General features: G+C 36.1%; 1 pseudogene across 1 annotated transcript; it reads left to right on the forward strand.

Annotated features, from left to right (window-relative positions):
- The first annotated feature begins 306 nt into the window (after nucleotides 1–306).
- On the forward strand, nucleotides 307–7,338 carry LOC114317789 (azadirone synthase LFS-like; annotated as a pseudogene). Its single transcript, XR_014347337.1, has 11 exons — nucleotides 307–497; nucleotides 1,897–2,092; nucleotides 3,102–3,200; nucleotides 3,424–3,475; nucleotides 4,420–4,541; nucleotides 4,623–4,723; nucleotides 4,806–4,864; nucleotides 5,153–5,209; nucleotides 5,496–5,541; nucleotides 5,731–5,810; nucleotides 7,007–7,338. The product of XR_014347337.1 is annotated as an azadirone synthase LFS-like (transcript).
- The last annotated feature ends 5,456 nt before the right edge of the window (nucleotides 7,339–12,794 follow it).

A 12,794-nucleotide genomic window follows, 5' to 3' on the forward strand; every position in this document is an offset into this window, starting at 1 on the left:
AAAACATCTTTTCAGGCACCATTTCCTTTCCCTCTAAGCAACCATGTGGTATCACCACGTGGCCCCCTCTTTTGCTGCATGCTTATCCATAAGGATAAGCTTTTGATTCGTTTTTTTTTTTCTTTTCTTTTTGTTTTGTTTTGTTACATTATTTTCAAATGTATGAGTGCATTGGTATTTCAATTATTAAAGGAGGGTGGCAGTGATATTGCAAGAAAACAGAGGGGTATGAGTGTAATTTGCCCTTAATTAATTGATAATAACGACAAAGAAATATCGGAACCACATACCTCTTTTGGGTGAACAGAACCTCATATCTTTATAAATATTGGAACCTCATATCTTTTTTGGGTGAACAGAACCTCATATCTTTAGAAATGGAGAATTTGACGAACGACGCTATTGAAGCTCCTCGAGATTTAAAAAACTTCTCAGCACTCAATTGTATCGATCTTTCAAGCCCAGACATTTTTAACTCTGTTTCTTTACTCAAACAGGTACACACTCTCTCTCTCTCTCTCTCTCTCTCTCTCTCATATATCTGGTTTTTTTGATTGATTGATTATATACGGATCGGAAAATTATTAGTTGGTGTGTAGCGTCATGTGATCAATCACAATCCACACAATACAACCAACCAATAACATGTCCGATTGTTGATGTTTGGTGCTTTAAGCACGATCAGATTATAAGCGGTGTTCAACTTGGGATCTTATTGGCAAATTTACACTTTTGCATCCTATACTTTACCTACAAACTGAGATTTTAGTAAAAGTATAGATGATAAGGCTAGCATAGAAGGACTAAAGTGAGATAGTGGTAAAAATATAAGGTTGCATCTTATAGTTTACCTTCAATCTCATTTGATCCGTTCAACTTTTAATTATCTCACTCAGCTACTCTATTTTGAGTCAAGTTGCAATTAGGCTCAATCTTATAATAGCATTTGAAAAATTAACACAAAAATTAACTTGGATGGGTTTGGATTATAGATTTGGATAGAGATCTAGAAATCGAAATGGTTGGTGAAAATATAATTATATTTCATTTATATTTCACTCTTTTTTGTTTTGTTTTTTTTTTTTTTGAAATCTCTATCCAAATTGATGATCTAAAAGTGTGAGATTTTAGTAACGTACCTGGATCGGAAGAACTAGAGTGGAAGGACTAAAGTGAGATTGCGGTAAAAATATAAGGTGCTAAGTGTAATGAATATTTTTGTGATTGTTCTCTTTTCGTTTTGAAACGACGCTTGTATATGTGGGGCCAAATTATAACTTGATTCAAAGTTTGGGGATTGACTGGAACAATTACGATTAAAAGGTCAAGGGGAAAGTGAGATTGAATATTAAGTGTAAGGGTAAAAACTATAATTGATTCTTATGCCACTATTTGTTTGGATTATGGGAAAGCAAAGTAAAATTTCCGTATTTTTATAGGTTTTGAACTATGGAAAAAATAGAAATACTTATTTTAACCAACCCAAATAGTACTGTGAACAACCTATTGAATCAAATATTGAAATCCCATTTATGAATTGAATTTAGGATAAAATGTCATTTTTTATGCTTCTCTTTTAAACTTAACATTTACAAAAATTAGTCAATTTTCTGTACAGTGAAATGTGGATGATCAAGAGCTTTTGACTGCAATGTCATTATTAGTTTTATTTTTTATATTTTTTTGAACCATAAAAATAGCCAATGCCATTAGGTTAGTTAGTATTTAGTTGCTCAATTGTGTTACCATTTCTTTGTATGAGTCAGTCATTGAACTAAAGTACCATATTGTTTTATTTTAATCTCTCTCTTTTTCACACACACACACACACACACTATTTTTTGTTAATTGGTTTTTATATCCTGGCTTATCCTTTGCTTCCTCTCTTTTCTACAGGCATGTTTGGATTCTGGGTTTTTCTTTGTGATCAATCATGGAATCAACCAGGAATTTATGGATGAGGTTTTTTACCAAAGCAAAAGTTTTTTTGATCTACCAGTAAGTGAGAAAATGAAGGTTCTTAGAAACAAGAAACATCGAGGTTACACTCCCCTTTTCAATCAATGTTTGGATCCTGTCAATCAAATACATGGTTTGTTCTGCTATCATTTTTCTAGTGTCACACTACTTTTTAGCAATAAGCACAAAAGTGAATATCAGATCAATATAATGTTTTTTTTTAATACAAGTTGGCATCTATTGTATAGCTTGGTATGTGCATGACATGTATGTGTACATATATGTATATATTGTGCTTGTATGATCATGCGTGTCAAGAAGTGGCTTGAGTGCTAGGAAAATTAGACTTTCGCCTAACATCCCCACATAGTAAGAGGCCTCACTTTTATATAGTTTAATATGATAAATATAAATTTGCAATCACACTAACTGTTAAAAAAGTAGGGATAGTTGTCTTAAATTTGCATTTGGAATTTTTGTACAAGATGATATCAATGTTTAAATTTGTTTTGGGAATTGAAAGTTTTGCAAGCTGAAGGGAGCACTTCAATTGATATATTGAATAATTAAAGAAAACTAAAATTTCTAATGCATTCACGATTATAAAATTTCCCCTCCCAAACACACATTAATGTGTACTAATTGGACCTTGTTTTTTTTTTTTTTTTCTATACCAGTTGCATTGCAAAGAAAAAAAAATTAAAATGGATAAAGTTCAACCTAAGATTGATTAAGTCATAAGAAACAAAAAGTGAACTACCCACAATATCAATTACAAATGATATGTTAGAACACTTGAATGTAATTTGTAATTTGTAATTTTGCATTTGAAAAGAGAAGAAAAATATATTTCAAATGAAGATCTTAAAAAGGCTTCATTTATGTTTTTTATGCCTTAGGCCTCGAACAAACTTGAGCCTATATGCATTCATATATGTTTTTGTTTACATAATTATATTGTTGCCTTCCTACTTCGAGATGCCACCCACATTGTTTTATTTTTTATATTGTTCCATTCTTTTCTTCTTCCAGTTGATCAATTTTTCTTGATTTATTGTTGTTTAAATTTAAACTAATTATAATAAAGAGATCCTTGTTTCATGAAAAAGAAAAATATTGATTATCCTATTTTACGGATATAGGAGATTATAAGGAGGGATATTACATTGGAATAGAAGTACCTGAAAACGATCCTGACATAGAAAAGTTATTATACGGACCAAATGTCTGGCCCCCTTCTGGTAAGCTACAAAATCCATTCAAGTCTTAAGAAAGTGCGAAGTATGAGTAGTTCATGCCATGTCCCAATCATCTCTCTCTCTCTCTCTCTCTCTCTCTCACACACACACACACACACACATCAGAGCTTAATTCAACTTGATGTGATTTAAGCATTTGAGCATTCTTCGTGGTATTGGTTTTGTAATCAGTATTAACCCCTTTTTTCTTTTGGCCGTTTGAAAGATATCTTGCCTGGATGGAGGGAAACTATGGAGAAATATCATAGAGAGGCACTGTAAGTTTTGTTCAAGTTTAATCTTTTTGTAATGAACTTCATATACTACTGGCAGATGTATTTGCTGCTTTGTATCAAACATTATAACTCTCCATAGAGCAAATAGAATTATCTTATCTTGTTTTGGTGTCTAAGCAGAAATGCTGCATCATATTATTTTCTCATTGTTATCTAATATGAATTCCCTATTGTCAATGTAAAAGTATTGCATTAGACTAATAAATCTTGGAAAATATCACATTATGGGAAGGATAACTTCATATCAAATATTGAAAGTTCTATATATACTAAAGAGAGGCTTAGGGATGTGAGCTAAGAGCATAGACCGAAGAACTGCAGGAGAGAATTCATACCTTTGTTCCATCTGGTCTTGATGGCACAGTCTGGTGGGTCCTGCAAAGCTTGGTTGACGAGTTTGTCTGTTGTAATTATACGAGCTCATCCCTTGCCATGAAAATTTTATGGTGATGGATGATAATAATATTCTAAGACCATGAAGATTCATATTTATATATATTTTCATTATGAAAACATGGCATGTATTGCTTTTTAATCTATATTGTCCAGACTTTTTAATTTCAATTCTTACATGTTTTCCCAATCACTCTAAGATCTTTTATATTTTGATACATTTTTGGTGATGCAAATTAGCATAAAATATGCTGCATAACTTGAGGAATAATAACAAAGAATTAGGTTGAGTGAATTGTTTTAGCCACTGAGGTATATTTCTAAACACCATTGATAAATTGGGACATGTATAAAACCAATCCAGATAGTTGTTCTATTGGGAGTTGTTCTCCTTTCCCACTAGAAATTCATTTGTAGAAAAATAGTAATTACCTATCATTCCATTTAAGCCTTGTGACTTGTTCGGCCATGATTTCATGCTTTCAGTTTTATATATATGACATTGTTCATATGATTGTTTATATGCATGCTAGTGAGGTGGCAAAAGCAATTTCAAGGATCATAGCTCTTGCACTTAACCTCGAGGTTGACTTTTTTGATAGACAAGAAATGCTTGGGAAGCCAATTGCAACCTTGCGTCTGCTACACTATGAAGGTGAAAATTAAATTGAAGATCATGGAATTCTAATGTAATTGATGTCACCTGTATCATGACAAGTGTTTGGTTATTCTTCAGGTAGTGTTTCTGATCCGATGAAGGGATCATATGGAGCAGGTGCACATTCTAATTTTGGTTTGATAACACTCTTGGCAACAGATGACGTCTATGGTCTCCAAGTACTGATATAGTTAAGAATTTGAATTGTATTTCTAATATATTTTGTGAGAAAGGGATTGTGATCTTTTCAATTTATTACAGATATGAAAGGATAAGGATGCTAAACCTCAGAAGTGGGAATTTGTAGCACCATTAAAAGGGTTAGTAAATAGAATCTTCAGAGACTTGATTGGTTCCAAAGGCACTGCCTAGGATTGGTTTTCAGTTATCAAAAAATAAAGGAAGAAAACTTTACATAATTCTGGACAATATTAGACACCTTTATTGGAGCTAGTGTAAGTTTTCTACATGCTTTTGTGATCATGTGTTGAGGTTAAATGAAAGGGACCATAAATTACATTTAGATACTACAATTTGACGTAGAATGAATCTTTTACTATATTATTAGCATTTTCTTACTGTCTTGATGTTTGAAATCTAACTTTTAGAGCATTTATAGTGAATCTTGGTGACATGCTAGAGCGCTGGAGCAACTGTATTTTCAGGTAATGTGCATTTGCCAAAGTTCCTAAATGATGGTTTTGTAGCTTCATGACAATCAGTCGGATTATTATTATTATTTTTTTTATTTTTATTTTTTTTCCAGTTGTTTATTGTGAGTAATATTGAGTACGATATGGGACATTGCCTTCTTTAGAGCAAAAATTGCAGAACAATAATTTCTCATTGCCACCACCATGAATGCCAATTTTTCTAGTATGTGGTCTGTGTGTTGGGATTATAATTTTATGGTACTTGGGTATCTGTGTTCACTTGCTTAATTTTATCCAGGTCCACGTTGCATCGAGTGCTGGGTAATGGTCAGGAGAGATATTCTGTAAGGCCCCTTTAGAAGGTTTTGAATGTTGTCTAATTGCATAGCCTACAAGGGATGTTGATAATGAAAAGTTTGCCTTCTTATGCAATATTATCATCTAACATACACAATGGCCCTTTTTGTTTTTTTGCTTTCATTTTATTCGATTTATTTATATTTGTTTATTATTATTATTTTTTCATTGAGCAGATTGCATACTTTGTGGAGCCTAATCACGATTGTCTTGTTGAATGCTTGCCCACCTGCCAGTCGCAAGAGAACCCTCCCAAGTAAGTATCAATTGAACACGGATAAACTGTTCATACCTGCATTGATCTAAGTATGAACACACATTAACCATCGATAACTGCAATTGATCTGAGTATGCATGATCACAAATTAATTATCACCCACACTATGACGTGAGGACCATTGACGTCATAATTACGTGCAACATATGTGGACAAGTGGAAACCTCTAATTGTACTCCAAAACAATGGTTGGATCCCCCTTCCTTTGGACACCCCATTCTCGAATTTAAATTTAGTTGATTTTCTTTGAACACCCCAATTAATTCCCATCGTACCCGCATCCGTCCAACCTATCGGCTAGCCACCCAACGCACCAGTGCCACCTCCACCACCCCTTCCTTTCCCTCCCTTTCTCTCCCCACCGCCTGCTGCCCGCTCCTCGTGCTCCCCAATGCCACCCTCTCCTTTCTTCTTGATGCCCCCCACCTCTCTGCAACACCCCATAGCCCTCTCCTGACCTTTTTCTCAAACCCTAATCCAAACCACATCACCCACCATCGCCAAGGGAGAGATAGAGAAAATGGGTAGGAGGTGGGCAACAAAGGGGGGAGCCATGGGGGAGTTGCTTAAGTGGGGGGAGGAAAGAGGAGATGGTGTAGATGAGCCTTCAAGGTGGTACCGAGGGTGGGTAGGGGGCTGGGGGACGCGGGAGGGTCTAGCCGGAGCTGGTTTAGGGTTGTCTTTTTTTTTTGTAATTTGACATAGAGGTCAAATGGTATTAAAAAGGCGAAAAAATTCACTTTTACTCCTTGTGCTTTGAGTTTGGGGCCCTTTACCTATCCGTGATTCAAATATAGATGGTTTAATTAATAAAATTTGTGATTAATTTAAGATTAAGTGTATAATACCAGAGATTAAGAGGATTAATGTTAACGGATGTTAGATTGCAATTTAGTCCAACCATAATGGGGCAAATATGCCTATATTTAAATCACATGTGGGTAAAGTGATCCGGCCTCAAACGATAAGGGGATAAAGTGAAATTTGAAAAAAAATACCAAATTTGGGATGTCTAACAATATCTTTGGGATGCATTTAAAGGCTCCCTGGATAACTGAGTTGGTTTCTAATTAAAATTTAAAACCTTTTTGCATTAATAAAAATGCATAAAGGATATGCTCGACTTCTTTGTTTTCGTGAAGTTTCTCTATTTTTTACTGCTTCTTTTCCACCAGGTTTCCTCCTATCAAATGTGAAACTTACATGCTCCAGCGGTACAAGGATACTCATGCTGTTCTCGAGTCATACGAAAAATGATTCACCAAACTCTGTTGTCAATATTACTGGGATTTTCGCTTCAAGTGTAGAACACAGAGGTTAGCTCCTTCCTGCCACAATTTGTATGGAAACAGGTTCTCTTAGTTGAATATTGGAGAAATATCATGTAATCGTTTTTTGGTTGCAAATGTAATGTTGATATATATGTAAAACATATATGAGAATATGCGAAATATTTATTAAAATTTAAACTTTTTTTATATATTTTATTTTTACATTATTTGATCAATTGCAGGATTTTTATTTTGTATGCTACATTTACATTTGAAAGAGTTCACAAAGCAAATAATTAGGTTATGTTGTGCATTGTGGAGAAAATAAGTTTTCACTATGGACCTATATTTGGTTAATATATATGTTCCATTCATTTGACATTTGGTTAATGGTTGTAATTGCCACAAGTTGCACTACTGTTTGGTAATGTTTTTGTTTTTAATTTTTATTTTCATTTTCCGGAAAATGCAAAATAAATATTTTTGCAAATTATTTATTACTGGAAATGATTTTTGTGAAAATTTTCTGAAAACAATTCACTTTAAAAAAAATTAAAGTGACTATGTATCCCATCATGTGTTTTATAGGTTATTCGTGTAATTTTCATTCAGATATGACTTATCTCCATGTGAATTGGACCACATTGTTGTCTCATTTGAGCTCACCATATTCTTATGTTGAGTGTGTTTTGAATCTGTCCAACTGCTATTTCTCCTATTCCAATGTCTATATTTGCTCTCCAATGGTCAAATGAAGATGAGGGATTATAAATAGAAAATCTACATTCATCTACAAGTGACAGAGAGGATAATCTCCAAAAGAGGAGAAAATACAATAATTTTATACTGTACCTTTCATTTCATCTCTATGAGCTTTAATTGTTTAAATCCAACTCTTTAGGAGTTTTATCGTACAAAATGCTTTACGCATTTTTTTATTATCTACAAATCATCTATAAATGGTTGTTATACCCATGAGCTTCATTATGAGTGTTTGAGAGAGAAACACTTGAGAGATTTGATAACACCAAAAAGTGGGCTGCTTTGGTGAGTTTGTTTTTTGGGATTTTTGGAACAAAATTATTGTTGTAAAAGTCTTGCAAGTATCCGGTAAACTTGCTGGTGAAAATCCATTAGATGAATAGTGAAAATACTCGAGGGGGAGCCTTGAGGAGTGGATGTAAACTTGGATGGAAACCGAACCACTATAAATCTTGTGTTTGCCTTCTCTCTCTATCTCTCCTTTATATTTATAATTGCTACTCTGTTGTGCTTTGACTTGATTTGCTCACACACATTATTGCTCATATTTTATATGTTCATTCTTTTATTTTGCTTGAGCAAGTTAATTTTATTGAATTATTTTATTTTAAGTTATATTTACCAACTTAATTTCCCCCCCTCTTGTGTTGTCAACGTGGTGTGACATTATGAAAAAAAGTTCAACCTTGCTCTGTTTGTTACATATATAAGCAAGTTCAAATTAAATTTTTAGGCTTGTTTAATAAACCCAGTAAGAGCTCAACTCTACTTGTTACATATATAAGCGAGTTCAAATTAAATTTTTAGGCTTGTTTAACAAATTCAATAAGAGTTCAACTCTGCTCAATTTATTACATACATAAACAATGTCAAACCAATCTTTTGAGCTCGTTTAATAAATGAATCACTCAAGGTTCAAGTCAATTTTTTTCTTCATTATTGAGTTTCAAACCAAACTTGAGCATAACTTCATTATTAAGTTTCAAACCAAAATCGTTCATTATTGAGTTTCAAACCAAACTTTATCATTTTTCTTCATTATTAAGTTTCAAACCAAACTTGAATATAATTAATATTAAGGAGCTGAGTTGAGCTCAAGCATTAATTAGTATAAATATTCAAGCTCAACTCAAACTTTTCTTTTTTGAGCTAGATAAACAAACCAGTTCAGCTCGGCTTATTTGCCACACTGGCCACTAAGAACTCACAACTACGAACTGAGCTGAGCTCAAGCATTAATAACTATAAATATTCAAGCTCAACTCAAACTTTTCTTTTTTGAGCTTGATAGTGTAGATGTCCCCGAATGCCCCGGGGGGACGAGTCCCCCCGTTCTGTTCGTTTTGTGGGTCTACTACAGTTCGGACTCAAATTGTCACGGTTCTTAATCTGAACCAAAGAGTCCAAATCCGGCAAATCGTTTTGAGAAAAACAAATTTTTAGAAAGAAGTGCCAAACATGGACTACTTTGCCAGATACAGAGTTGCCACCTAAATATTTTTATTTTGGGAAATTTAGGAAACCCTGACTCGGTGCCAAAGGCCACGTGTCCGTCATCACCAAAGTTGCCTCCGCTCGGGAGCTTGAGTACGATTGGGGAAGGTCAGCTATGAGCACCCCCTCTCGCCCGATCCGAAGATCGGCCTCTACTAACCATGATATCCGTTTTTGAAAATGTTATGTGTTCTTATTCCGGTTATTAGCCTAGAATTACTATGTTATGTGCACAGCAAACAAGTATAGACCAAATCACCTAAATTGGAACAAAACATTTCATGCTTGTTTTGAAAACGGTTTGCTACTCGCAAGTAGGCTGAAATGCAGGTTTTGCCACCCTCAAGTGGGCTTTAGAAAAGATGGTTTTGCCACTATCTAGTGGGCTTAAAACTCACAGTTTTAATGCGTTATCCCAATTTAGGTAATTCAACCTCCATCCACTGGCATTCAAGCAGTTATATCACATAAGCAGCTAGCCTCATGGTAATCATGCAATTATGGCAACACTCATACGCATGCGGTATGCTAAAGCAAAAGGACTTACAGAGTACTCCAAGCCAAAACAGAAACTAGTTAGTAATCATATGCATGATCCTAGTTCATGTTAAGATGGCTAATGTAACACATGCGGAATGTCACTAGAGTAGGCTCGGCTAGTTTATAAATGACATGTGAAAATGCACAAGTAGCATGTATTCAAGTTAGATTTGAAATACTTATGCAGTTAGTATGATGCGCCGAGCCTGGTGCATGCAATACTGATGAATGATGCACGCATGCATAGCATAAGGTATGCTAAAGTAAACATGTCCTAATACTAACCATCAAAAGCAGGTAAGTAAAAGGGAGAAAGAAGTGGGGGTTGGAAGACATGCACACACGCACCCACACTTATTACAAATTCACCCTCGCTCGGAGGGACCAAAAGAATAATACAAATTAATTAACAAATTAACTAATCTAATGAAAGCAGTAAACGGCCTCGGGAAGAGGGCCCAATGCAATGCGCGCTCGGCTCCGCTCGGAAAGTCACTGCCATGCACAAGTTTGCCTCTGCTTTGACTGTTCTGCTTCTCTGAAAATTGCACAACTTCCAAGGTTGCTTCTCTGAGTGTTGTGGGACACTACCGGCTGAGTGAGATCATCACCGGCCATTTAGAATGGTCATCGGCTAAACATTATGCTCTCGGCCAAACCTGTTTTACCGGTCGGCACCAAACACTGCCGGCCGGCCAATTCTTCCTGTTGAAACCTGATTGACAGCAGCAGAGGGCAGACAAGGCATGGCAATGTATTTCAAGCAAATGTATGCACCAACCACACTCCCTATCATGTAAGGGACTCAAGGGAGCATGGCCCTCGACCCTCGGGCCATCAATCACGCATTTCAATGCATGATGGCCCAAAAGCCAAGTGTGCAACTTCGATATCAAATGAAATGCAAACCAATTAAACACATAAAGCCCAACCTCTATCATACTCAATTCAAGAAGCAAAGCATGCATGCTCTCTATGCAATGCAACCTAGGCATGGAGGCTAAGTATGCAACATGAACATGAGGACAAGTATGCAAGTTAGCAAACATGCAAAGTGTAATCTTAACCATGCACACATGCAAGGCATGTAACATGTTAGGAAACTTAGCAAGAAATGCATGCCAAATGCAACACCATTTAAACATGCAACAAAATGTCATGAGCCAAGTACCTAAGCATACAAACATGCATGCAAACATGGTTGAATACCTAAGCATATAGAAGCAACTTTCAAGCACACTTAAAAGGGGCAAACATTGGCACATAGCATACATGATAAGCTTTGAAAAACATGTAGAAGATGATGCCAAATCAACCTACCAATGCAAGCAAAGCATGCATCCAAACCCAAGGACTTAAACTATGATCATATGACACATGAAGCAAATGATCAAAGTGAATCAAAACAGTCCCAAATTATGCCAAATTAAGGTCAAAGACACACCTAGATGGCATCTAAATGGCCTATACATGGAAGCATACAAAAGGGGCCAAACATGGAGCATAAGATACCAACCTCTTGGAGCATTAAAGGAGCATCAAATGCAAGCATACAAGCATGCTATAAGGACTGAAATGGCATGATAAGTGGTTCCAAACCACTGAAACAAAGCAAGTAAAGCATGCTAGGGGGGTCAACACTCAAGGCCTACAAGGGAGATTGCATGGTAGCTATACAAAGCAAAGCATGGATGACCCAAATGACCAAAAACAGACCTTAAGCACACTAAAACATGCATAAAAGCTTCACAAAGCTAAGCCAAAACATGCAAGCATGGTGGTCTAAATGCTAGGCACATGTTAAGGCAATTTCATGGCATTACAAGACAAGTATGCAAAGCAAGCATGGTGTGTCTAAACCAAGTAAAAACAGTAACATGGTATGTCAAATAAGCCCCAAAAACCCATGGAAACAAGGTCCACACATGCTAGGATGGGGTGTTCCTTTGAAAGGCCAACAAGAGGGTTACTCTACACATGCAATAAGGACATTCAACAAGACCAAACCAACTCTGGAAATGGCTTATGGGGGTCCTAAAACCCACTGAAAAATGCTTGAAACAAGGCTTGGAAGCATGCAAATAGGAGCCCATTTGGAAGGCCACAAAGGGCAACAAACAAGGCAACAAGGGAGAGGGTCACCCCTCTCCTTCTTAGGACCTCAAACCACCATCCTCACCACTACTGAAATCCCTCAAGATTTCAGTGGTGAGGAGGCCCAAACAAGGTGGTCCCGAAGTTCACCAAAATCACACAAAAATGGGGCCAAACAAGGCCTAAGAGGGGGTAAACGACCCCAAACACAAAAGTGGTCTTAATGAAGTATCTTAAATACAAAAAAACAGAACTTTTTTATGTTATACACAAAACCCAAATCCGCAAGCAAGACAGGCTAAAAGGGTGTGCAAAAACGGGGAATAAAGAGGGTAAGAAGTTACCTTTGAAGACCAGCAAGAACCAGCAGCCTTTAGGTCTCAAAAACCAATCCTCAACCTCTGAAAACAAGCTCCAAGAACCTCTAAGTGATGATGGAGGTGTGTGGCTATGAAGTGGTGTGCAATAGGCCAAGAACAAGACATTTTTGGACCCTCTAATCCACACAAATGTAGAGAGAGAGAGGGAGATATAGAGAGGGAGTGATATATATGTGTTATATATCAGATTTTTCTAACCCCTTAAAGGGGAGGAGAGGCTCTCCTTATATAGAGAAACCAAGGGGGCAAAGTTTCTCTTAGAAGCTTTGACCAAAAAGGCCAAACTTCTCTTAGAAGCTTAGAGGAAAGGGGCCAAGCTTCTTGGAGAAGCTAGGCAAAAAGGGTCAAGAGGTTCAAGCTTCTTGGAGAAGCTAAAAAAAGGTCAAGCTTCTTGGAGAAGCTAAAAAGGGTCAAAAGGTTCA

Source organism: Camellia sinensis, chromosome 12 (genome assembly GCF_055761805.1).
Source record: "Camellia sinensis isolate YWXY chromosome 12, ASM5576180v1, whole genome shotgun sequence".
NCBI lineage: Eukaryota > Viridiplantae > Streptophyta > Magnoliopsida > Ericales > Theaceae > Camellia > Camellia sinensis.